The sequence below is a fragment of the Podarcis pityusensis genome, assembly GCF_964106645.2.
Source record: "Podarcis pityusensis genome assembly, chromosome: 10".
NCBI lineage: Eukaryota > Metazoa > Chordata > Lepidosauria > Squamata > Lacertidae > Podarcis > Podarcis pityusensis.
Window position 1 is genome coordinate 17647919 of NC_138035.1, and position 26239 is coordinate 17674157.

Genomic DNA, 26239 nt, shown 5'->3' on the forward strand with positions numbered 1-26239 from the left:
AGCAATAGGGAGAAATCTGTTACCTTCACATTTTAATATGAGCCTACCTAATCTGTACCCCCAAGCAAGAAAGCAACCAAATACAGCAATCCCTCATAATCTGCCGTTTCCTTCCAAAAAAACCAACCCTCAAGGTGCTGTACACAGTTCTTCCCTCCCCATTTTATCCTCACAACAACCCTGTGAGGTAGGTTAGTGACTGGCCCAAGGTCGCCTAGAGAACTTCATGGCTGAGTGGGGATTCAAACCATAGTCTCCCGGGTCATAACACCCTTAACTGTAACACTTCCAAGCAAATGGATTGCTTCATCAGCTATTGCTTCTCAGAGTCTGCTTACACATGAGAGCTCATGTGGTTGAGACAACCACACTCTCTTCTGTTGCTATTCACTGCAGGGCTCACCATACTGTCTCCTGGGTTGCATTATACTTCATGCATCCTGTCTGGAGCAGGTTTTGAACAGGAAATATCTGCTGGAGGTAAGCAGCTGTGCCAGTTTGGAGGAGAGAGGAAAAACAGCAGCTGAATGAAAAAGAGACAGAGGAGGACTACTGGAGGAGGGAATACTTTGATTTATTTTTACAATGGTACCTCGGGTTACAGACGCTTCAGGTTACAGACGCTTCAGGTTACAGACTCCACTAACCCAGAAATAGTACCTCAGGTTAAGAACTTTGCTTCAGGATGAGAACAGAAATCGTGCTCCGGCGGTGCGGCGGCAGCAGGAGGCCCCATTAGCTAAAGTGGTGCTTCAGGTTAAGAACAGTTTCAGGTTAAGAATGGACCTCCGGAACGAATTAAGTACTTAACCCGAGGTACCACTGTACATCAAAAATCTTGCATAGATGGTTCGTTTTCTTAGCACAACTTTTAGAAGGGGGTGGGTCTGTCACACTGACTGGACTTGCGTATGCTAGCGGCGGTGAAACTGTGGCCTTCCAGATGTTGCTGAACTACAACTCCTACAACTACAGATGTTTCATAACAGTTAGATAGGAATCTGGAGGCCCAAACTAGACACGATTAGGCCAACCAGCCTACCCCGAACCTCTCAACTGGCTGCCCCCTTGCACATATGTCTCACAGCGTTAGGTAGAGTTACAGATAGGTAGCCGTGTTGGTCTGCCATAGTCAAAATAAAAAAAAATCCTTCCAGTAGCACCTTTAAGACCAACTAAGTTAGTTCTTGGTATGAGCTAGTTCTTGATTATTAGCGTTAGGTAGAGTTTGCTCTCAAATAATCCTGTATGACTGCAGTCTTAACCAGAGTGACATAAAAAACCTGGCATGTTGTTTTTTTGCAGGGTGGGTGGGGGGAGAACCTCTTTAGGAGTTATTTTAGTACTTTAGGCCTATTTTTACATAGTTTCATTGGCAAGGCTTTCAATACATTTTTGTGGGACAACAGCCTGCGGCAAACATCTAGCCCACGAGCCAACATAAACAGTGCACTTATAACTTTTGAAAACAGAAGACTCTGGTGACAGAAATCTAAATCTGAGCCTATGCATACAAATTAGCATATGCAAATCTGAAGCCAACCTGTGTCCTCTGTTTTGGCAATGCATGTATTTTCTCTTTTCTTGCACGGGGGAAAGACCATTGTTATGTGGAAGAGCATTTGCCTTACATGCAGAAGATCCCAAGTTCAATCCCAGGCACCTCCAGACAGGGCTGGGAGAGACTCCCTGTCTGAAATCCTGCAGTGGCTACCAGTCAGCACTGGCAATACTGAACTAGACACACCAACTGGTCTGACTCCTTGCAGGGAGCAGACAAATCTTTCTCTTGCTCTATGACAGCCTTTCTCAACCTGTGGGTCCTCAGATGCTATTGAACTACAACTCCCATCACCCCTAGCTAGCAAGGCCAGAGCTCAGGGATGATGGGAGTTGTAGTCCAACAACATCTGGGGACCCACAGGTTGAGAACTGCTGCTCTATGGCATTCAGATTGAGGTTGTTTCATTGAGGACTTCCCCCCACCCAAGGGCTTCTCTCACGCCTCTTCCTCATAGGCTGCGACCAGGATGAACTTAAGCCACACACCCAAGCTCTAGGTCAAGAAAGGGGAACCTGTGGCCCTGCAGATGCTGTTGTTCCACCATGGCCAACAAGAGTTGTAATTCAGGGCTGGCCCACCCATGAGGTGGTGAGGTGACTGCCTCAGGTGGCAAAATCCTCATGGGCAACAGATCCCAATGTAGATAGTTATTCAGGCCAAGTTCACCCATGAGGCAAGGCTAAGCTGCTGCAAGATCCACCAGGACAGCAGATCAAATGTTGACCTTTCTTTCCCCCCTTGGTCCTGATGTAGATCTTCCCTCATCCCTTTTTCCTTGTGGGAAGGGAGTCTGCCTTAGGTGTCAAAATGTCTTGGGCTAGTCCTATGCAGAAGATGCCAAGTCACCCATTTAGGTCTTTCATTCCCTCATCTACCATCCACCATGTATTGCTGTTCTTTCACCACAGAACTATATGGTTTCCTTCAAAAGGAGGGCCAATGCTTCTGTTGCTCACACTCAGGAAGAAGTGCAGGCCGCAGCCAAAAAAATTATAAGAAACATACATATCCATCGTGGAACTCACTAACTCTTTCCCATAAACATCATCTGTTTAAATTCCCGTGCCACAGGGATGCATGTGGCACTCTAGTTTTGAATAACTATCCTTTTTCAATGCATACTTACAAGTCCCAACAGGACTAGCTCTGCATTTCAGCTGCCCATTAAAATATTATAGTTGAAAATACAAGTTCTTAATCGGTGCTGGGTTTTCTTCATTTAACACTTGGGAGACGGACAGCCCAGAAAAGCTCAAATGCTCAGAATAAAATCCAAAACATGCGAAAATCTCCTGGGTCCAAGCTGCATAACCAATCTTTTAAAAAGTTCAGCCCAGGTTCATGAAAGGTTCACACAACCTTTTTAAAACAACAACAATAATAATAAAGCTTAACTATACTGAAGGGGAAGGTGTGTGTGTGTGTGTGTGTGTGTGTGTGTACACGCTTCAATAGGACCAGGAGAGCAAGGTTAGAAAGATCAAAAGCTTCATGTTTTTGTAAGTGAGGGAACTGGACATCCATGAAGAGATTGGGAAAGACAGGCAAGTCATAGGCTTGAACCAAGGGTGAAAGGGCATCAGGTGAGACTGAGGTAAATTTGTGACCTATCAATATAATCGTTGAAGTGTAAAGCATTAGCACCAATCCTGAACAAGCTATACAAGTGCTTTCCCCTGACTTTGCTAACTTGCTTCAGGATCAATGCTTACTTCGTTACTCTTTGACAGTTACACCAATCACTTGCAAAGTTACCTCAGTGATGGATCTAGAATAGGGTTGAATCAAAAGGGGTGAGTGTGTTTTTTCTCAAAAGCTTTCCATAGCAACAAAAACTGCCCCCCTTTCAGATCTTTTGAAGAAAACTTTTATTAACGGTGTGCCTATAGCATAGGTTGAGACTCAGAGGATTTCCATATGGACTGTTTATTGAGCATTCATCCTGATATGTGTTCACAATATTTGCACTGAAGTTAAATGACATCTGCTGTTTATTGGGCATTCATTCTTATTTTGTACAGAGATTACATGATATCACATCAAGTGATGGTTACCCTGTACTTTTCAGTTCATTTTCCTTTCACTTTCCTTGCTGCAAAAAGTCTAATTTGGTTGTGGGAGGCAGGTTGCTTGTGCAAGAGCCCCAAATCCATTTTAATTGTGCAGGTATATGTTTGAACCCCACCTGCAAAATACCAATAGCCTGTAAACAGTCTCAGTCACACCTTTCCACTCTTGCAGGTCCGTCAATTTTAGTCTCTGCCTCTTTAGGACACTTACGTTCTATAGGATTGTTCATTACTTGCATATATATTTTTCCTGGACCCTTTGTCTAAGTACCAAAAGCTGTGTCTTCATACCAAAAGCATCTATTCCTTGGAAACATATCAAGGTTAGGATATTCGGCGATGGCGTTGGGAAGCAGAATTGCTCTTACCGTCAGGTAATTCTCTCTGGTGTTAACCTATGTTCACACCTGCCTTCTTTAGTTCAAAAACCACTGCTTCTACACCAGTGAATCAGCACTGAACTGCCATTCCAAACTGGAGATTCTGGAGCTATCAATCTACGTGTCTCGGGTCTGCATGATCCTATGGGAAAAGACAAAAATGTTTGGACCTCTTTAGGTTTGCAGGGGGTGTGGCTAAGTGCAGCATGATCAAAGTTCATAAAAAGGTGTTTGGTATGGAGAAAGTGAACAGAGAGAAGCATGTCTCCTTCTCTTAGTAGAACTTAGCATGATCCAATGAAACAGATTAGTACTTTGCACAACACATAATTTAGGGAGTTGAGCACAGAGGGCCATAGGTTAGTGGCAGAGCATCTGCTTTCCATGCAGGAGGCCCAAAGTTCAGTCCCCAGCACTTCCAACTAGGGCTGGGGATGTTGTCAGGAATGAGCCAGCTCCAAGCGAAGGTTTGCAGCCAACTGCAGAAAGCAGCCAGGAACAGAGAGGCTTAGATGTTAGCCAGACAGGGGAGAGCTGGCAGCTGCAGACTTTGGCTCTTCCTGACCTTGACGGGCAGGCTGATAATGTAGTAGCTGAGAGCAGGCTAGAACACAGCCAAAGCTCACCGGAAGCACAAACAGGAGCGGACAAACTCAGAGACAGCCTCTCAGAACAGGAAGAGGTTGGAGATGATCCACTAAGTCCAAAGAGTTGGTGAATTGGAGGGTTACTAGACAGAAGCAAAACAAAAGATGTAAGGATCGTAAGTTCAATATCTTCTGTTGACGCTGGAAGGAGTCTTCAGAAGGGTCATCTTGAGTAATGATGCCCGAGGCTTTGTCAGAGCTGTCCGGAGCATTTTTGCAATAAATCCTCTTGTTTAATTACCGACACTTACTGTGCTATCAAACTGGGAACCTGGACTCCTGACAGATGTCCTCTTGTCACAAAGCATGGAGGTCCTTTGTTACAAACCATGAGACCTTGGGGTCTCAAACTACAGCGGTGCCCTGTGAAATGCCAAAATCTGATGCCCTCCTTGCCTCTTGCCTTGCATCACAGTTGTAGAGCCCCTGAGGCCCCACACCCAGTGCTCCCCTAAAAATCAACCTCCGACTGCCAAGCACCATAGACAATACTGACCCAGTGCCAGATTGATGTATAAGCTAAACAAGCAATAGCTTAGGACCCCACTCTCTTGGGGGGCCCCCAAAAAATTGAAGAAGAAACACCCTGGCTGTACATTTCCAAAATATAAGGTCATAACCTTATGACCACTGCTCCATAGTTATTGCTGTTATACAATTCCATTCACCATATAGATGGGTTGATCAAGCATTTCTGTATCCTTCTGCTGTGCTGAAGAAGAATTCTATGAAACAGTGGGTATATCCGGAATCACTGTTCTGTTCACTACGTCTGTTTGCGGACCACTTCGGCAGCGTTGGACGCCATAAAACAAAGCTTTACGGCTTGTTTTCACCAGATAAGAATCTGACCTATTGCTTCTTTCAGAGACTTGCATAGTCTACAAAGACTTTCAGAGACTTATAAGACTTATGTTTATTTGGTTCCATGTTTTCAAGAGAATCCGTCTAGGCCAGCATCCTGATTTCACAGTGGCTGACCAGATGCCAGTGGGGAAACCCGAAAGCAGAATTCAAGCACAAGAGCGCTCTCCCCTCCTGTGGGTGGCATAAGGAGCTGCAATGAAAAGTGCCCCACAGTAAACCCCCATGAAAAATTGGTGCTTCAGTTTCCTATCTGCCAGTGGCCACCTGTGCTGTATTATTAGTATTTTAGTATTAGTATTAGTACAGTGGTACCTCAGGTTAAGTACTTAATTCGTTCAGGAGGTCCGTACTTAACCTGAAACTGTTCTTAACCTGAAGCACCACTTTAGCTAATGGGGCCTCCCACTGCTGCTGCGCTGCAGGAGCATGATTTCTGTTCTCATCCTGAAGTAGTTCTTAACCTGAAGCACTATTTCTGGGTTAGCAGAGTCTGTAACCTGAAACGTATGTAACCTGAAGTGTATGTAACCCGAGGTACCATTATATTAGTATTATTATTAGTATTATTAATTTATTTTATATACTGTCCTTTATCAAAAGCTCTCAGAATGTAATGTAGAAATACATTACAAAACATCAAGGACAGAAACATAATGAAAACCTAGTAGAAAGCATACTGACAGAGAAGCGTAATAGTAATATAATCATAATAATAGCAGCCCCCCCACACACTTTCACATGCCATGGCGACTTGACTGAAGTGGTGGGCAGCTCCTTATGTTTATTTTTATTTTTTCATGTGGCATATTGAAGACTAAGTCTTGTTGTATTGCTAAAAGGTCTACAGTAAACCAGAGTGCGACCCGTAGGATGTACGTGAAAGTTGGAAAGATCGGGGGGGGGGGGAGACTTTAAAGAGCGTGTCTTGCGGGTGGGACGGGTGATAGATTGGCTAGAAGGCGAGATATCAAAGGGCTGGATATCACGCCATGTTTGTTTTGCAAATCTCCAGCCGAAACATTTCAGAGGAATTATGAAAAATGAAATGAATCATTGTGAGGAGGGAGATGGAGGGAGGATGCCACATTATTGGTTCCCACTGTGGCTTTGGCTTTCGCAGAAGGCAGATTTGCTCTGCAGCCTTCCCAAGGACGTGTTCAGCATTCCATACATTTTGTTTTATATCACTAATGTCTCATAATGAAAATCCAGTTAAAAGGGGGGGAAGTGGGCAGTAGGGCAGATTATAAATCTACTTATGATACAGAAAGTGTGTTGTTGTCCGGGGGGGGGGCGGGGAAAGGACCGCTGGATATTGAAACAGCACCCTCCACGCATAAGAGATATATCAGCATACATAGGGGAACCTGGAAGTTTGCAAACCTGCAAAAAAAAAAAAAACTTTATTGGAGGGTGGGAAAAGCAAATCAGGGGAGACTGCACATGCTCAGTGGCCACTGATTTGCTGACTGGCTGTTGAGGGAAGGAAGGAAAACTAGATGGGGAGGGAGGATGCAATGGAGTATCCTGGGAGAGGACACAGCTAGCTGGCTGGCTACTACTTTGGACAGGAGCTACAATGCTTTGTTCCAGGTCCTGCTTGCACAAGTACTAATTAAAACTTGGCTTTTATCAAGCTACAAATATAAAACTTGATGTTTTGTTCTTTTCAAGCCTGACTTTGGCCCAAACACTTTGTGGAGGTGGGGGAAGGGGAGCCACGTGATTCAACTTGCCGCTCTTATTTTGAAGAAAAACAGCTGTGGGGACCCATTCTTGATCATGCTCCCAATCTGGGTGAGAGTCCCATACCAGTTTCCTGCTGGAGGTTACCCCCTATCCTTTAATGCCATACACACACACATGCACACACATGCACCCTGTGTGCTAATTTAATTTTTTAAAGTAGTAAGTTCCTTAAAAAAAAAAAAGTTGTCACTTATGTACACATTTCGCCAAAGTGCATGACTTCCATCAAAATTCCTCAGATGCTCTGTCCAAGCAGAAACCTCCAGTTTGCTCTCAAATTTTGCTTGAAGCAAACTTCCTTGCTTACCCTACCGAAACACATACAATTGCTTCCATCACTGCCATGGCCCTTACTCAAAAACCCAAATGTGCCCAAGGAGCTAAAAAAAAAAAGGTTGTTTCCTCAGTGGTTAGGGTAGGTCAACACCCTCCAGCCTGTAAAAATGTTCCAGAAGAATGTGGGAAATTCCTGGGCAGTATTCAACCTACACATCCTACCTGTGCAAGGATTTCTGCTTGTGAAATGGGATTCTCCCTCCACCCTTCCCAAATCTGTTCTAGGGGGTTAAGGGTAAAGGTAAAGGTAAAGGGACCCCTGACCATTAGGTCCAGTCGTGGCTGACTCTGGGGTTGCGGCGCGCATCTCGTTTTATTGGCCGAGGGAGCCGGCGTACAGCTTCCGGGTCATGTGGCCAGCATGACTGAGCCGCTTCTGGCAAACCAGAGCAGTGCACGGAAACGCTGTTTACCTTCCCGCCAGAGTGGTACCTATTTATCTACTTGCACTTTGACATGCTTTCGAACTGCTAGGTTGGCAGGAGCAGGGACCGAGCAACAGGAGCTCACCCCATCGCAGGGTTTCGAACCGCCGACCTTCTGATCGGCAAGTCCCAGGCTCTATAGTTTAACCCACAGCGCCACCCACGTCCCTCTAGAAGGTTAGGGTAACCCTTATCACAGTTTTAGTGGGGTGTAGGGGAGAATATTCTGTAGTGCAAGCAAAATCACTCATGTTGGGAGAACTTTCACTTAGTACTGCGTTGGCTTTCGCCCTGTGTTTGCCAAGAATCCAACAGCAATGGTGTTAAATAACAGCTAATCTGCATTAAAGTGATCTTGTGGAAAGCACTGTCGGAGTCGTTCCTTTAACTTCTGTGCACTTGGGACGAAGCCCTTGGATCCGAGTCCTGCTTTGGAGAAAGGCTGCCAGACCATGTCCGTTGCATCTTTAATTTCTGTCCCTCAGCCAACATTGTCTCCTTGTGTGGAACAGGCCTCGAAGGCTCCTTCCACACTCTTTAACTGCTCGGCTTTATTAACCCAACTACAGCCCCCCAAAGGATTGTTTTTAAGTGGAAGTTATGAAAATAAATGTAAAATATGTGCTTGTACTTCATAAAAAAGGGGGGCAGGGGTTGTTCCACTTTAGAATAAGAGATTTTAAAAGTTTGGCAAAGTCTGTAAAATGAAATGTATAAATCTCGGGCCAAAAAAAGGGTTACGCTCCACTGAGGTGTGCTTCTGCTGATAGATGAAAATGTTACAGAAATGAGCCTAACCAAAACGTCTGAGTGCATTTGCCTGGTGTGCTGTGTTTTATGTTCCATAAGGAGAAATTCCAAGGGTTAAAGCTTGTCTGGTTTCTGTGCCTTCTGAAATGGCTTTCTTTCTTCCCCTTAAGCCATCCATCTTCAACCTGGTGCCCTCCAGAAGTTCAGCCCAATGGGATCCATCGTCTAAAACATCTGGAGGGCACCAGGTTGGCAATGGCTGCCCCAAACCCAAGGGATGGGGCCTTAGAGGCTAATTGCAGGTGCTCAGTTGGATGGGGGAAGGGGTACGAAACATGTTGAATTGAATCCATAGTAAACTGGACATTCTTTAATCCATGGGTAGGCATACTAAGGCCTGGGGGCCAGATTCGACCCAATCGCCTTCTCAATCCGGCCCGCAGACGGTCCGGGAATCAGCATGTTTTTACATGAGTAGAATGTGTCCTTTTATTTAAAATGCATCTCTGGGTTATTTGTGGGGCCTGCCTGGTGTTTTTACATGAGTAGAATGTGTCCTTTTATTTAAAATGCATCTCTGGGTTATTTGTGGGGCATAGGAATTCATTCATTCCCCCCCCCCAAAAAAAATACAGTCCGGCCCTCCTCAAGGTCTGAGGGACAGTGGACCGGCCCCCTGCTGAAAAAGTTTGCTGACCCCTACTTTAATCCCACTGAAATCCATGGGGTAAGTTAGTCACACAGCTATGATGGTCCCATTGATTCCAGTGGGTCTAAGGTATAACTAACTTCCTCTGTGTTATGTACTAAGGTTCTCACCCTGGGCCATCAGGGGGATACTGTAGATAGTTTTCACTCAGGTCCACATATGCAAATAAGGGATTGAAAGTGACGTTCAGTGATTGGATAGTTACAGAAAATGGTTACTGTTGCGTTCTAGTGGAGCTCTATATAAGCAGGCTGGCTGAACCCTTCAGTTCAGTTCTCTTCTGGCCTGTAAATAAACAAGAGCTGTTGAAGAATCGCTGTGTCATCTGATATGTTCACCCACAACTTAACACTCTGCATCCAACCTATTCTTTGTTGCTGCAAAAGCTACCAGTGGGGCACCCATCTCCCCTCTCCACCGGAACACATGTACTGTTGTTCATGTGCAATGTGGCTTTTGAATTTTGTTTTTGGCAAAAAAAAAAAAAAAAAAAACCTAGGAAAACAGGGAGCTGCCTTATACCCAGTCAAATCATTGGTCTGTCCAGTTCAGGACTGTCAACACTGACTGGCAGCAGCTGCCTAGGGCTTCAAACAGGAGACACTCGCAGCCCAACTTAGAGATGTTGGGAGTGCGACCTGGAACCATTTTCACGGAACTTGTGTGCTCTACCACTGAGCTACTGCCTTTCCCCAAAGAGAACCCTTTCCCGAAGCAAGGTGTTATTTTTTGTGTGCAGTTGGACACAAAATACAGAGCTGTAAAAAGTCTCTGCATTTGGAAACCTGATAATGTGCAGTTTGAAAAGTGGAGGAGGAATAAGACACATTAGGCATATGCGTCTATTAAGCACTTAAATGACAGGCAATGTAAGGGACAGCATATACACAAATTATACCAGGGTAGAATGCATTCCGTTTCCAAGAAAGAAAGAAAGAAAGAAAGAAAGAAAGAAAGAAAGAAAGAAAGAAGAAAACACTTCCCTTTTGGGGTCAAAACCTCCTCTACTTCACCTTCCTCTTCGGACAGGTTAAGCTTCAGCACATCCTTAAATAGTAAATACCCTTCAAATACTCCCTTTTTGTGTCTGGTAGCTAATGAAGCATATTTCTACATAAATCATTGCTGCATAGCAGATATTAAATATGGCTGACTCCTATGGAAAAACTGCCAGAGTGGCTGGGGCAACCCAGTCAGATAGGTGGGATACAAATATTATTATTATTATCATCATCATTTGTAAGCATCAGCAAGGAGCAAAACACACTTTGTTCAGCTTTTTGTGGAGGGGGCGGTATCTGGTGTGGAATTTGTGTGGTAGGATAATCTACTTTAAAGAACCCCTGTCCCCCAAAAGAACTGCAGTTGACCCAGTCCCAAGCTTCCTGCTTACAGCTTTCCCACTTGCATCTGGGTGGCTATCATGCAAACACAATGCTGGACTAGATGAGCTCGAACCAGTTGTGCTCTTCTCTTCAAGAGAACATAGGAACCTCATTTTTTAAGGTAAAGTAAGGTAAGGTGGGACGCAGGTGGCGCTGTGGGTTAAACCACAGAGCCTAGGGCTTGCCAATCAGAAGGTCGGCGGTTCAAATCCCTGCAATGGGGTGAGCTCCCATTGCTCGGTCCCAGCTCCTGCCAACCTAGCAGTTCGAAAGCACATCAAACTGCAAGTAGATAAATAGGTACCGCTCCGGCGGGAAGGTAAACGGCATTTCCTTGCACTGCTCTGGTTTGCCAGAAGCGGCTTAGTTCTGCTGGCCACATGACCCGGAAGCTGTATGCCAGCTCCCCCGGCCAGTAAAGCGAGATGAGCACCGCAACCCCAGAGTCGTCCACAACTGGACCTAATGGTCGGGGCCCCTTTACCTTTACGGTAAGGTAAGGTAAGGTAAAGGACCCCTGGACGGTTATGTCCAGTCGAATTCGACTATGGGGTGTAACACTCATCTCCGCTTTCAGGCTGAAGGAGCTGGTCTTTGTCCGCAGACAGCTTTTCCTGGTCATGTGGCCAGCATGACTAAACCGCCTTTGGCACACAGGACACCATGACAGGTGCCAGAGCACATGGAAACGCCATTTAAGGTAAGATCCCCATTACCCAAAGTTCCTTAGAATTTGCCTGCCTCCTGAAAATTGAGCTAGTCTTCAGGGTCTTTTTTATTTTTTAGCACCTCCCCAAATTACTGAGCTGAATATTTCAGTCCATTCCTAGTGACAGGGCAAACATGATTCTTTTTCCCCCATCCGTTCTCCCCCTGGATCTATCATTCTCTCCTTCCCAACATGCCAGGGTCAGTCCTTTGAAATGCTAGTGATTTCTATACCTTGCACAGCACAATCTCAGCACTACAGGCTATAGGCTTTGGTTTCCCACCCATTTCCTTCTTTATGGCTGTCAAATCTTCTCCATGTCCAATCCAGTGTCTAAGGAGACAGCCAGGCTACAAACTGAGTTAATAAATTATCTGTCTTGGCCTTAGCCCAACAGAGGACTCTGCATGACGTGAAACCTTCCTTATCGTATCAAATACTTACCCACAATGTGGTCCAATAAAAGACAGGATTTTGATCTCCTTAATGTCTTTAAAGAGGAGATGTAGACAATTCCTTGGTTTAGAGGGTCATTTTCAAGCCAAAAGCAACCCTCTTTGTCAACATGGAAGCCAAACTATTATCGGAATTTTCCATATTCCAGGGCGCCATGATGACTTTGTCTTATTTTTCTTCTTTTGTAACACTACTACAGTCCTGTCCTGCTGATTTCTGAGATATTCCACCAAAAGAAAGAAATACAATCCTAGATCACAAGGGCTCCTTTTGCCTCTTAAGGGAGGAAGTCTGTGTGTGTGTGTGTGTGTGTGTGTGTGTGTGTGTGTTTTCTCCTCAAGAGAACATCATGTTATTTCAGTAAAATTTACCTTGCAGGGTAACAAACAGAATTCCAGAATCTTGAGAATTCCAGGACAGCAGGCACTGTCCGCTCAGTGTGAATGTGTCTGTTCTAGTGAAAATAATACAATGAATGTATAGAGAACTAGGCAGGTGCACAGGAAATGTCTGGAATTCCCAAGGCAACTTCAACAGGTGCTGATCTGGATTCTCTAACTCTAGACCTGCAGATGTGGTGGAACTTAGAAAGCACAGGGCAACCTTCTACCTGAGACATCCAAACTGAAATCAAGGTGTGTGTGGTTTCGTTTTGGCAGATTTCACTGACTTTATTTTGTGTAATCCAGAGCACTCTCCCCCATACACTTCAAAGGCACATCAAAGCAGAGCACTTTTCAAAGGCACATTGCTAGCCAAGATATATCTCCATGGTCAGAGCCAGTATACCTCTAAATACTTGCTGCTGGGAATCACAGGGCACTGCAAGAACAAGATGACAGACAGCCTTTGGCCAGATCCAGAGTTTTCATGTTCAGACTGGGCCAGCTTTTTAAATAGATAAGGTCAGTGAGTCTAGATTCAGGTGGGCAGCCATGTTGGTCTGACGCAGTCGAAATAAATAAAAAAAATTGTCCAGTAGCACCTTAGAGACCAACTAAGTTTGTTCTGGGTATAAGCTTTCGTGTGCATGCACACTTCTTCAGATACACCTGAAGCAGGTCAGTGGTCAGTGAGGTTAGACTTAGGTCTCCAGCTGTTGTTGTTGGACTACAACTCCCATCATCCCTAGCAAAACCAGTGCTCAGGGATGATGGGAATTGTAGCCTGTAAACAGCTGGAGACCTAAGTTTGAGAAACACTGGGTTAGATTGTCAGACTGGGAAGACTCAGGTCAAAATCAACCACAAAGCTCACTGCGTGGTCTTGGGCAAGTCACTTTCTCTCAGCCTAACCCACCTCCTAGGGTGGTTGTGAACATAAAATGCAATATATATATATATATATATATATATATATATATATATAGGCTGCTTATGTCACATGCGCCTCCATCCCCTTCCTTGAGCAGGCAAGGCCCTCTACAGTGACAGCACTAGCAGGCTTACATAATGGCAGGTGCATGATGCGTCTGAAACCCCACTGTCCTCAGCCTGAGACTACGGGAAAAATAAATGGTGGTTGGTTTCTGTCCAACATAACCAATGCTGCTTCGTCCAATGCCGGTGAATAAAAGTGGGATCTGCAGCAACAGATTGTCATGCAGAATGCACCTGTCCACTGTCTCCATCGGCCAGACACACCCTCCTCCAAATGCTCCATTGCATTCCCACTCAGTATTCTGGGATCCTCTGCCCCATGGCCACTGAGCGTGCTCGGTCCTCGTTGGATTGCTTTGCAGTGCCCTTTTCCCCACTACTTTAGGGTTTTCTCCTAAAGATGTTTTGTCCATGCCTGCTGATATCTCCCTCTTGTGCACAGACATTATTCACTACGTATGCATCAGCACTGACTGCTAAACATCAGAAGTGGAGGGGATGGTAATACGTCTTAACGTTGATTCTCTTGGTATAAGCAAAGCTGACTTAACTGCAATTCTGTTAGCTGTGATTCACGCAGAAGAAATATAGCTGCTGATAAACTGATCTTTAAAAACCCCCAAACCTAATTAAGTAGAGAAGGGGGAGATGGGTTGTAAGGGGTCTCACGGTTAGGATGGGTACTGAACTCTTACTTTCCCCTTTGAAGTTCTTAGTACATTCCTCGGTATCTTTCACAGCCTAAGATGTTGTGTGTCTGCTTCTGATTAGATAATTGACATTAAACTAGGCCAAACAAATGCCGATCTCTTAAAATAAACTGCAGAGGTCTGTGAACTCTGCAGAATGCAACAGAGAGGTCTCCCTTCCATGAAATACCATTCTGTGAAAAATCAGGTATTTGGCAGGAATTTTCCTTTTGTGTTATCAACCCAGCATCAAGGCATTAAAAAGGGTTGAAAAACATTGCATAGCAGTTTGAACTTGACTCTTGGCATCTCTTAAAGCAGCATACAACTTTCCCCTAGAGCAGAACCTAGTCGGAGTACTTTGAGTCGAATCTAGCCTGGATACCTTGGTTCTATTATTTCCCTCCATTAGTGTGATGATATAATACATGGGCTGTATAGGGTTGCCATATGTCCTCTTTTACCAGGACATGTCCTCTTTTTCATGCATATGTAAAATGAGAGGAGTTGTCGTGATCCATAGTTAAAAGGAGAAGTCGACAAATGTGTCCTCTTTTTTGCTCTTCAAAATATAGCAACCCTACCAAGGACATCAGCTCAAGCGGAGATACAGCTATAACCAACAAAAAATGGACATAATTATGAACAAAAAGCTGATCTAATGTAATATACACCATTGGTACTAAGTGTCAGCTCTCTATAACCACTTTTTTTTAATCATACAGTGGTACCTTGGGTTATATACGCTTCAGGTTACATACGCTTCAGGTTACAGACTCCGTTAAACCAGAAATAGTACCTCAGGTTAAGAACTTTGCTTCAGGATGAGAACAGAAATCGTGCTCCGCTGGCGCGGCAACAGCAGGAGGTCCCATTAGCTAAAGTGGTGCTTCAGGTTAAGAACAGTTTCAGGTTAAGAACGGACCTCTGGAACGAATTAAGTACTTAACCCGAGGTACCACTGTACTAGGATGCTGCCTTATACAGAGTCATAGAATTCTACAATTCTACAATCAGAGTTGGAAGGGGCCTCGAGTGTCCCCTAATCCAACCCCCTGCAATGCAGGAATATCAAATAAAGCATCTATGACAGATGACCATCCAACCTCTGCTTAAAAACCTCCAAGGTAGGAGAGTCCACAACTTCCTGAGGGAGCCAGTTCCATTGTCAAACAGCTCTTGCTATCAGAAAGTTCTTCCTGATGTTTAGTCGGAATCTCCTTTCTTATAACTTGAATCCATTGGTTCAGGTCCTACCCTTCAGAGCAGGCAAAAAGAAGCTTGCTCCATGAGACAGCCATTTGGATATTTGAAGATGACTATCATATCTCCTCTCAGTCTCCTCTATTCCAGGCTAAGCCACATGAGGCCTTGTTGGTGGCACAACCACCAGAGGCTGCCCAGTTGCTACTGACGCGTGACAGGGCCTTTCCAGTGATGGTTCCCCAGTTGTGGAGTGTCCTCTCAAGGGAGAAGTGCCTGTCCTCATCATTATTAAATTTTGGGAGGAATTAGAAAACATTCCTGTTTACCCAGGCATCAGGTGGCTTAAGAATACTGTTCCTGACAACCCCAAGATCATTGCATGCAACAATGTTTTTAACTGTAACTGCTTTTAGATGTTTTTAATTTTAACTGTTCTTAGAATGTTTTGACTGTTTTGGAATGTTTTTGCTTTGTTTTTGTTCTTAAAGTATGCATCCATTTGCCACAGATATAGTCTATTATATATAATATTATATATTTTATGTTGTACAAATGATATTCAGTCATGTGATTCCCACTTTAAGTCTGAAGTAGTACATTCCAGACACAGATTTATAATTTAATCTGCTATCTATGAAAACGAGGCCTCGGTTATACTGTTTGGTCAATTGGCCAGTTTTGTTTTTTATATACAGGACACTCATAAAGTAATTTATCAATAACAGATGTAATAGAGAGAGACTGGATATTCAGTAATAAACATAAAATCTACACAAATTATCTGTTTAGAGTAAAATGAATGTGGTTCTCTGGCAAAAGCAGTAGATTAGTAACTAGCAACATACTAAATATTCTGGTGTTGCATCAACATTTTGAAAATGTCCCTTACAACTGTATTCTGTGATGAAAGACCAACATCCCAAGAATGTTCTAAACGTAACAAAACTTTTGGGGTTTTTTTGGAAGCATGTGCTTCTTTGAGGCCTGCTTTGAGACCTATGTGGATTTTGAGACCTATGTTGCAGTATCTTGCTGAAATGCTGCTTCCGAAATCCAGCAAGTTCTAATTAAAGTTCAACAAGCTTTAACAATGAAAGGGGCTTAGAATGAGAAGTGGCCACCATTTCTCATCAAAGTTCAAGATTACATTTACAGCACCCCACAAGTTTTACGTACCCCCCTTGCCATTCCAATTGGTTTCTGAAAAGTTGTGTCTTTGATATCTCTTTGACTCATGGGAACAGGCAAATCAGTTGACTAACCCTCATACAATTTAAGTGAATGGGCTTCCCCTTTAAATCAATGATGGAGAACTTGTTGGACTCCCACTCCCATCAGTCCATGCCAGCATGATGAATGCTTGGGGATGATGGGAGTTGTAGTCCCATAAATTCTGGAGGGCCACAGATTCCCTACCCCTGGTTTAAGCATAGCATAAACACTGTTCCTGGTGCAGTGTGCAAATCACCAAATGACAAAGCTTGTGAAGTCACCACAGCGGAAATGTTTCACCATGGGTGGGGGTTCACACAAAAGCATCATCTGACCAGATCGGCATTGCAAATTCAAACTAATTTCAAGCCTGCGCCATGGCTCCCAGGCAAGGAAACCTCAGGAAACGTCACTCAGTGATGGGGCTTGAGGCCACTAACAAAAAATTATAAATATTTCCTGATGGACCCTTTGTTGTTATAAATTCTCCTAGGAAGCAAAATTAAGGAAGCAAGAAAAGTAGCAGACAAAGTACCAGATAAGACCACTTGATAATTTTGACAACTGCTAAGCTAACACAAACAAGCAAACATGCAGACTTCAAGATGTCAACTCCTCCAAAAGTACTTCAGCCAAAGAGAGAGAGAGAGATCATAAATTCTAATATTTGATAAGTAGATAAAACTTTTCCTTAAAGCTTTCAACTCATAGGACTGAAACTGTAAACAAAGGGAAACAGGGCCACTCCCAGTGGTGGCTGGATAGTCCTAATCTTCAGCCTCTTAAATATATCAATATGTTACATGTTTGCTGAGTGGGTATTTGCGCATACATCCTGTTCCAGGGTATCTTTTCAACTGCTGGAACTGGGCCCAGTATGTCTCACTCCTTCTGGCTGCCTCCTTCCCCCATTTGTCAAAGGCAGGGTGGGGTGAGGGACGGAGGGAAAGGGAGTCAGTGTTACGCTATTCGAAAACAACATCTTTTAAAAAGCAGATTTCAAAAGTCAGGTTTTATTGAACATTTAAAAAAATAAAAAGACAAATGGGGAGGGGGAATAACAAGCAACATCTGATCCAGTCTATATTGATACTGACAGCTCAGAAACAGAATTGCGTTAGTTATGTCGGTTCTGAGCCTACTGGACAGATTCTTACACACACACCCCAAAAACACTCACCAAAGAAGAAAGGTATTCTTCCCATCCGCAAAGAACATGCCTTATTACAGATCACAAAAGTGCATGAATCTGAGAGCAATACATAGGATACCCAGACCTACTTTATGTTTTGCGGGGAACTATCTATCATCTATCTCCTGCCAACCTAGCAGTTCGAAAGCACGCCAAAGTGCAAGTAGATAAATAGGTACCGCTCCGGCGGGAAGGTAAACGGCGTTTCCGTGCGCTGCTCTGGTTCGCCAGAAGCGGCTGAGTGATGCTGTCCACATGACCTGGAAGCTGCACGCTGGCTCCCTCAACCAATAAAGCTAGATGAGCACCGCAACCCCAGAGTCGGCCACAACTGGACCTAACGGTCAAGGGTCCCTTTACCTTTATCTGTCTGTCTGTCTGTCTGTCTATCTATCTATCATCTATCTATCTATCTATCCATCCATACATCCATCCATCCATGGATTTTTATGCTACTTTACACCACTCTGATGCTTTGTGAGACAGTGGTATATAAATATGTATGCCAATCTCCAATATACTCACATTCTGGCCAAGACCCTGGGGAGGACTATGCAAACAGAAGTCGACTTGGTTGTCAGTGTTTGTCCCACTGAGCCATGGGGTAGGCTGGCAAATAGGAACACTGATGTGAAAGGGGGGAGAAACCGAAGCCATTGGGGCAACTCTGGCCCCATTCCAGTCATGTGACCCTGATAATGTAACTTTGCTTTCCTGCATGTAAGCAAACAACTACCATTGGCAAACTACAACATGTCTGATCACCATTACGGAGGGCAAAAGTGACCCTGTCTCTGAAATGAGGACAATGGTAGCCTCTGTTAACAGGATCCCATGGATCACACAGAATGCAGAGATGCATGTGGATCTCTCCCAAGAACCTGCCATAGATGGTGCTTTTCCCCAGTTCTTCTCCATCTCACTCTTCATAATGATGCATATCGTCCCATCATACATCTATGTTCATTATCATCATTAAAGTAGTCTTCACTCTACAGACACTGTGAGAGGCCAGTGGGGTTAGGGCAAAAGAGGATAGGAAAAGGTTTCTACATGTGGCTGAGATGGGCTACACCAATCTTATTGATAAATACTGGATCATAATAATCCTTGCACCTTCCTTAAACTACAAAAACCAAGCCAGTCAGCGTTGGCACTCCATTTTGTCCTCTCCTGTGAGGGGACGTCTGACGTGAGGAATGACACGTATCTCCTCATGAGGGACGTCCAATCAGTTCAGAGGGGAAGGGAGGGCAGTCTCCTCCTTCAGAGCAGCCATAAGGGGTGATAGAACAGGAGCGTCCTTTTAAATAATTGTGATATTGTGGCCATAAATTTCTGCATAAGTGCTATTTCAATAAGAATTAGTTTTCATTGTGGTTAGGCTGAAGTTCATTCCACTGACCGCTGTAATACTATGCTAACGTAAGTCACCAGAAAGTCTGGGCTAGAAAAGAAGATTCCAGAACCTGGCATTCTCTAGGAGAACCCCAGAGTCCACCTCAAATACAATCTTGTAAGAAAAACATTCTTTTCTTCCAACTTGGCTGCAAGACTCTGCTGTGTGACTCTCCACTGCACAGAGCCTGTCAAGATAAAATACATGTGCGGACATACAATATTTTCTGAGCATTTTATCAACTTACACTTTACTGAGAGGCAGCCAAAATTATTTTACTTTTTTCTCCCTCCCAGAGAGGGCTTTAAGACTTCTAAATATTATTACCCGTGAATTGATACAGGATACAGAATGCCGAGGTTCTTTGTGCAGTTTTCTGCCATATATCCTGTCGTGAGAATAACGTGTGAAATTTCTGTTTCCATTACAGAAAAGGAAAAAAAAGATGTTAGTCTGTCAAGAGTCTTGGAGTTCAATATACCCAGTGAAATCTCCAAGGGGAGTTTTGACTTAATAAGGCCTGTTGGACTGATGCCATGGTCACCACAGAACAATGTTTATCTAGTATATTAAAAATAAAAAGTGGAGTTGTAGTCTGTTTCGTACTGCCAGGTTTTGAGTGTGATGGTTGGACAGCAGGCAGAGGTGACATGACAACGGCTTCCATATTCCCAAAATCTCTCCACCCCAACTCAGCCAAAACATTCCTGGATAACAAATTCACATGTCAAAGAACACGTCTTGGTTCTTCTGATCTTCCTCTCAACTAACGAAGGGTAGTCTTTCTTTCCTTGTGCAAGTGTTTAACAGAAAACCCAGAGCCAGTATTTTACTTCCCTTCTTTGTGTACCTTAGGAGGAAATAGTTGCATCCCTCTGCACCCAAAAAGGCCAAAACAAGGACAAAGCACAATTGGCCGCTGAGACAAAACTGTGAATAGATGGATCAATTTCAGCCTCTCTCAGCTTTTCATTTTCCCAGCGTGAAGTCTACTTGTTCAAATACCTAATCAGCTTGCAGTTTGGGGGCGGGGAGGGAAAGACCTCATAAAAATTTGTTGGCATTTTTGTATGCAATTTCATAAATTTCTGTAATTACGTTCACTAATGTATTCATTTTTACACAAAACCTTCCCCTCATATGTGTGCTGTTGTACACTTTTTTTGAAGAATTGCATCACACAATTCAGAGATTGGTGGATGTTGAAGCATATCTGTGTTTTGGTTCCTGTGAATTAGGTAGGTCTGCGCTGAAATGCAAACATAATTCCTCCCCCATCCCTAGACAACTATACCTAGCAGATGACCGAAACTAAACTCCTATCTGAAGAATAGGTGCCCTCAACCAGGTCAGGCCATCCAGAGCCCTCATGCTGCTACCACAGGAAGTGATCACGGAGGTGGGGGTTAAGGTCATCACTGTACAGGAGGTTCTTTGCATTTCTGGTATGTGCTTTATCAAACAAATCAGGGATGCAAGACAGCACTCAAGAAGCCAAAGGAGAGGGTATTAATGCCATTTGACAAGTCTTGCTTCAGTGGCCTCTCCTTCTAGGTAGCCTCCAATCTGCAAAGTACAGTTTTCTATGCTTATCCAGTGGCTGGCAGCACCACGATACGATATACGATAATCTTTATTGTCATTGTCCCATACAGAACAACGAAATTGAAAAAATCTACATCAGACATTAAAAACCCCACAAGCCTGCTATTCCAGCTATCCCAGCCTGGTTAGCTCCCTTAAAACTCTGATACCCCATAATTAAACACAATATACTCCCATAGAGACTACCTTAAAAGTAAAGGTAAAGAGACCCCTGACCATTAGGTCCAGTCGTGGCCGACTCTGGGGTTGCGGCACTCATCTCGCTTTATTGGCTGAGGGAGCCGGTGTACAGCTTCTGGGTCATGTGGCCAGCATGACTAAGCCACTTCTGGCAAACCAAAGCAGTGCATGGAAACACCATTTACCTTCCCTCTGGAGCGGTACCTATTTATCTACTTGCACTTCGTGCTTTCGAACTGCTAGGTTGGCAGGAGCAGGGACCGAGCAACAGGAGCTCACCCCGTCGTGGGGATTTGAACCGCCGACCTTCTGATTGGCAAGTCCTAGGCTCTGTGGTTTAACCCACAGTGCCACCTGCGTCCCTACAGAGACTACCTTACACTGTGTTTAAAACCAAAATCGCATTTGGATAGAAACTGTTTCTCAGGTGGCTAGTCCTAGTCTTTATAACCCTGTATCTTCTTCCAGAAAACAGAAGCTGAAAGGCCACACCAAACAAGGCTCTGGGATATCCAAAATTAGGATCTCCCCGTGCTTTTTCATTCCGCAAATTAGCAGCCCCTTGGGGCTGGTTTGAAGATCAGAAACAATTATCTGAGAGGAGGTATTGAAACCTTCCTTCCCATTCCCTGATGTAAGCCAAACACTCCTCCCCTAGAGAAATGTCTATTAGCAATGCAAGGGTTAGAGCTGGGAGGAGACAGGAGGAGATGCTGTTTAAGCCACTCCCCCTCTGAGTGCATAAGAATGGCCACACTGGACCAGGTCAATGGCCTATCTAGTGCTGCATCCTGTTCACATGGTGGCCAGTCAGAGGCCTATGGGAAGCCCGCAAGCAGGACCTAAACGCAACAGCCACTCTCCCCACTTGTGATTCTCGGCACCTGGTATTCAAAGGCATAGAATGCTGCACGTACATTTCCTAACCCTGCAAAATCTCTGTTTCAAGCTAGCAGTGGGGTAGTTGCAAGACCCAACCAGGACTGTGGTTAACCACATCTGAACAAATCTTCCCAGCTCAGGGTGCCAGTGGGCGACAACATACGCTAAGACTGAAGTGTAGCAAGAAGGCCTCATTGTTCTGCTGTCCGTGTGAAGTCCTGGGAACAACTAAGGGGCTTCATACCACTTGCCACTTGGACTGGGTGACGCTACATGTCCTTCTGTTCCTGAAGAGGGTTGTGAGGTCCAAGCTCACACAGACTGTGGTCCCCTTGCCAGTTCCACACCCCTTAGGGCTGTTTCAAATGTCAAATCTGATGCTGACAAGGTTCACTTGTCAGTATGCACATACGGAGAAATCATACAAAAACAGGTTATGTCCAGGTGCCTTTCATTGTGATAATCCCATGGGCTGCACCCAGCAGGAACTGGCCCTCAAAACCTTGCATTTCAATTACCTGGTACGTTGCCACTGTTTCTCGTCTCCCACCACTGATTCCAGAATAGTGTCGCTTGCTGTTAACTGGTTCTTAGCAAACAGGTATGTTGGCACGAAACCTGGACAGCTGGCATACATTTGTCAAGTATCTGCATTCACTTTGGCAAATGACGTGAGTTCAGGTTTCACTTTGATGCTGGTCTAGAGAGTGTCCAGCGTTTCCGTTTCGGCCAGTGAAATTCACGACTCCTTTCTAACAGAGGGCGATGTCCACAGCTTGGAACCCATGAAGCAATCCAAAGGGAGCAAACCTCTCTTCCATCTGACCATCATTTAGTACAGATAACACCATCTAACATCTAATTTACAGCTCAAGCTCACCTATTTCTTTTTCTTTCCCCAGCACAGCTTAGTACTGAGGTAGCCATAGAGCTGTAGCTTAAAAAACAAAGACACAATACCCACATCTTTTTTAAGTCAGTTTTCCTAAGATTATCAGAGCTGTATCCTCGAGGCGTGGCTGCGTCTGGGAATCCTCAGGGAAGCTGGCGTTAGCAAGAAAACTGTGGTGGGCCTTGAAGCACAAATATTTTCCCGATTACATTTCAGCTCCCCGTTTTTCCTACTCCCCCCCCCCCCACCCATGTCTTCACCCTTAGCTATAAAATGTGCTCTGAAAGGCATGTATCAGTGCAGGTAGCGGTCGAAAGACAAGATGAGCAAATTTCTCTGGGAGAGCAAGAATTATTCATAGTGGGGTTTTGCCAGAAGGGTGTGAAAAGAATGATTTAGAAAAGAGAGAGAGAAACCAGTCAAGAAGTTACCTTACTGACTGCTTTCTTTTGTAATTTTACCAAGCCCAGCAAGTACTTTAGAAGTAAGAGTGAAATGGCAACAGTTTTTGTCACCACAGCTTTGAAGATTCTCAGATTCAGAGGGTTCAACTGTGAGTTTCCAGCTGTCTTAATCTATTTATCCATCACATTTGTATCCTGATTTTTCTCTAGGGACCTAGGGTTCCCCACCGCAGAGTTGCAGGTACATTTTTTAATGCTCAGCTGGTAGAGCATGAGACTCTTAATCCCATGTCAGACAAAAAAGATTCATGCAGTGCAGGGGGTTGGGCTATGAAGCAATTAACCAAAAAAAAAATAATATCACAGAAATATCAGCAGATATGAAAGCACTATCAAATTTAATGCAGATGGACTCGGATTAAAATTTCCACTTGGAAAGTTTGATGAAAAAAGGAGGCTTTTCAATGGGCACTGAAAAGCGAGTAGAGATGGTGCTTGTCTGATATGTAGTGGCAGATGGGCAGGGTATTATTATTATTATTATTATTATTATTATTATTATTATTATTATTATATTTAAAGCATGTTGCTTCCAACAGTGCCAGAACTATCCCAGGTCAGTTTCAAAATTCCATTTCCCAACACCCCTAGGAACAAACACCAGAGTGAGTTAATAATGTTTGTGAATCTTTAAATCCCAGAATCATAGAAATAAATGGCCTTCTGCTTAAATTTTAAAAAAGTTCTCCCCACATACGGCTCCCGTTCACCACCGGCTATTCTGCAAAACATTTGCTGGTTACTAGTTTTCAGTGGTTCAGTCCAAACACCCCACTAAGCCAAACCGTGGCTCACCATGAACAGGCAAAAAAAAACAGGTTTCCAGAGAGGAAATGACAGCCATTTTGCTTCTCCTCCAGTCTTGCTGTTGCTGCTGCACCGTTGTGAGGTAAGCCATGGTTTGTCATCCATGGTTTCTCTCTTCCAAACAAACCTTGAGCCTAGGGCTTGGATGCTAAAATAAGCAAAGTGTGTCTTAGCTCACAGCATCACACTAGAAGCAGGACCAGATTAAGTGGTGACTGTCTCCTCTCTGAAACCTGCATGTTTTTGCCTTTGCACTAAGCCACAATTTGACTTAGTGCTACGTGTGAACCAAGCTGGTGTCTCCAATCTTCATCTCTCCAGGCAGCAGTAGTAAAATGGGAGGTTTGCTAGGCAGCAAAAACCACTGAGAAGACGCAATACTGGCCTCACTAAACCTCTGAGGAAGCTGGTCTCTCGCTTCTCATCTGCCATCTTGAAAAAAATGTTCAATACCAAAAAAAAAAAAAATACAAAATCTGCTAGTGAAGTTAATTTATGCAAGAACTGTCAACGTATTACATGAGCTTTAGTACATTTAGCTAGCACCCCTAACCAGACTGTGCCCAGGCCAGGCGCCCCCATCACTCTCCCCCTCCCCTCATCACGCTTCTGGTTTCCAGCCTCATATGTGCTAATAAATAATATAATTTTCATACAGGCACTTGCATAAAACTCTTTAGTGGCTTTGCATTTCAACACTTGTGCTAAATGGAATGCAGACTGCAGAGCAGGCAGAATGGAGCAGCGCAGAAACACCCAAGATAAAAATCATATATTTTCTTCGGAGTGAGAGAAGTTTGGGGTGTTTCCAAATACAAATCACCACTGCTGAGGTGCTCTGAAGGCAAACAGTCTATAAACTGGTTCTTCTCACTGCAGTTGGCAAACACAGAGGTTGGAATAGGCTACTATCGGGAGGGGGGTCTCAGGGAGATTCAGGCTGTAATCTTATGTATAATTACCAGCGAGCAAGTGCTATTGAACTCAGTGGGGCTTACTCCAGAGTAGGCATGCATAGAAGCATGCTGTTATTCTTGTAGGCTGTTGTAAGTTGCAGTGCCATTTATGGAGAATCAAGTTGGGAGAGGGATACATTTGATTCAGTTCACATTTCAAGGCAAAAGCACTCCTTGGAACTAGGGGCCACTCTTACAAAAAGAAAATAACTGCTTGGCTGAATTGCAGCTGTTTAGATTAGGATGGCACAGGCAGCAGCCTTTGGCTCTGCTCCCTAAATGGAGCAAAGCCCAGAGGTTGTGCTTCATTTAACAGAGATAAAATCAGATACATCATGTGCCACCTCAGCTCCATGGGACCAAGCTTCCCATTTTGGTTTTATTGTTTGGAAAATGCCCCTACCAGTTTTGAACTCTTGGTAGGTAGCAGAGAAGGTTATATAGATCAACAAGCGCCTTACTCCATATGTACCCACTTGGCTGCCTCAGCCTGCAGAACTGGCACTCTTACAGGTGCCACATCATGTTGTTGTTTAGTCGTGTCCAACTCTTTGTGACCCCATGGACCAGAGCACGCCAGGGACTCCTGCCTTCCACTGCCTCCCGCAGTTTGGTCAAACTCATGCTGGTAGCTTCGACAACACTGTCCAACCATCTCGTCCTCTGTCGTCCCTGTCTCCTTGTGCCCTCCATCTTTCCCAACATCAGGGTCTTTTCCAGGGAGTCTTCTCTTCTCATGAGGTGGCCAAAGTATTGGAGCCTCAGCTTCACGATCTGTCCTTCCAGTAAGCACTCAGGGCTGATTTCCTTAAGAATGGATACGTTTGATCTTCTTGCAGTCCATGGGACTCTCAAGAGTCTCCTCCAGCACCATAATTCAAAACATCTATTCTTTGGCGATCAGCCTTCTTTATGGTCCAGCTCTCACTTCCATACATCACTACTGGGAAAACCATAGCTTTAACTATACAGACAAGGTGATGTCTCTGCTTTTTAAGATGCTGTCTAGGACAAAGACAACAGGCCACATCAGACTCCTGTTCAAAAGCAGTGCCGTCACCTACCCCCTTCTAAAACAGCCATCTTGGGTCCCAGTGGAGACGGCAGTAGTGGCCAAGTTGGGTTATGCCAGTGAAGGGCTCTTCTGAGCTGCTGGGGGCCTCGGCCAGAAGTAATGGACCTTGACATCTCAAATTTTAGTGGCACCCCCAAAATCCACCATCTTCTGTTGGACATCGTAGTTGCAGTGCCTGCTGTAGCACCCCAGAAGATCTGTGACCGGTGTGACCGGGTCGGTCACACTCCCCTAGATCATCCATTGTGGCCAGAG

General features: G+C 44.4%; 1 protein-coding gene across 8 annotated transcripts in view; it reads right to left on the reverse strand.

The window, feature by feature from the left end:
- CALD1 (caldesmon 1) overlaps positions 1-26239 on the reverse strand; it is a 186951-nt gene that overhangs the window by 142050 nt on the left and 18662 nt on the right. Inside the window, exon 1 of one of the 8 annotated variants that reach the window (XM_081022761.1) lies at positions 4002-4021. The exons of the other annotated variants lie outside the window; for them this stretch is intronic. The gene's annotated coding sequence lies outside the window, so the exon portion shown is untranslated. Of the gene's footprint in view, positions 1-4001; positions 4022-26239 lie in introns of those variants that run through there. 8 annotated transcript variants of the gene reach the window in all.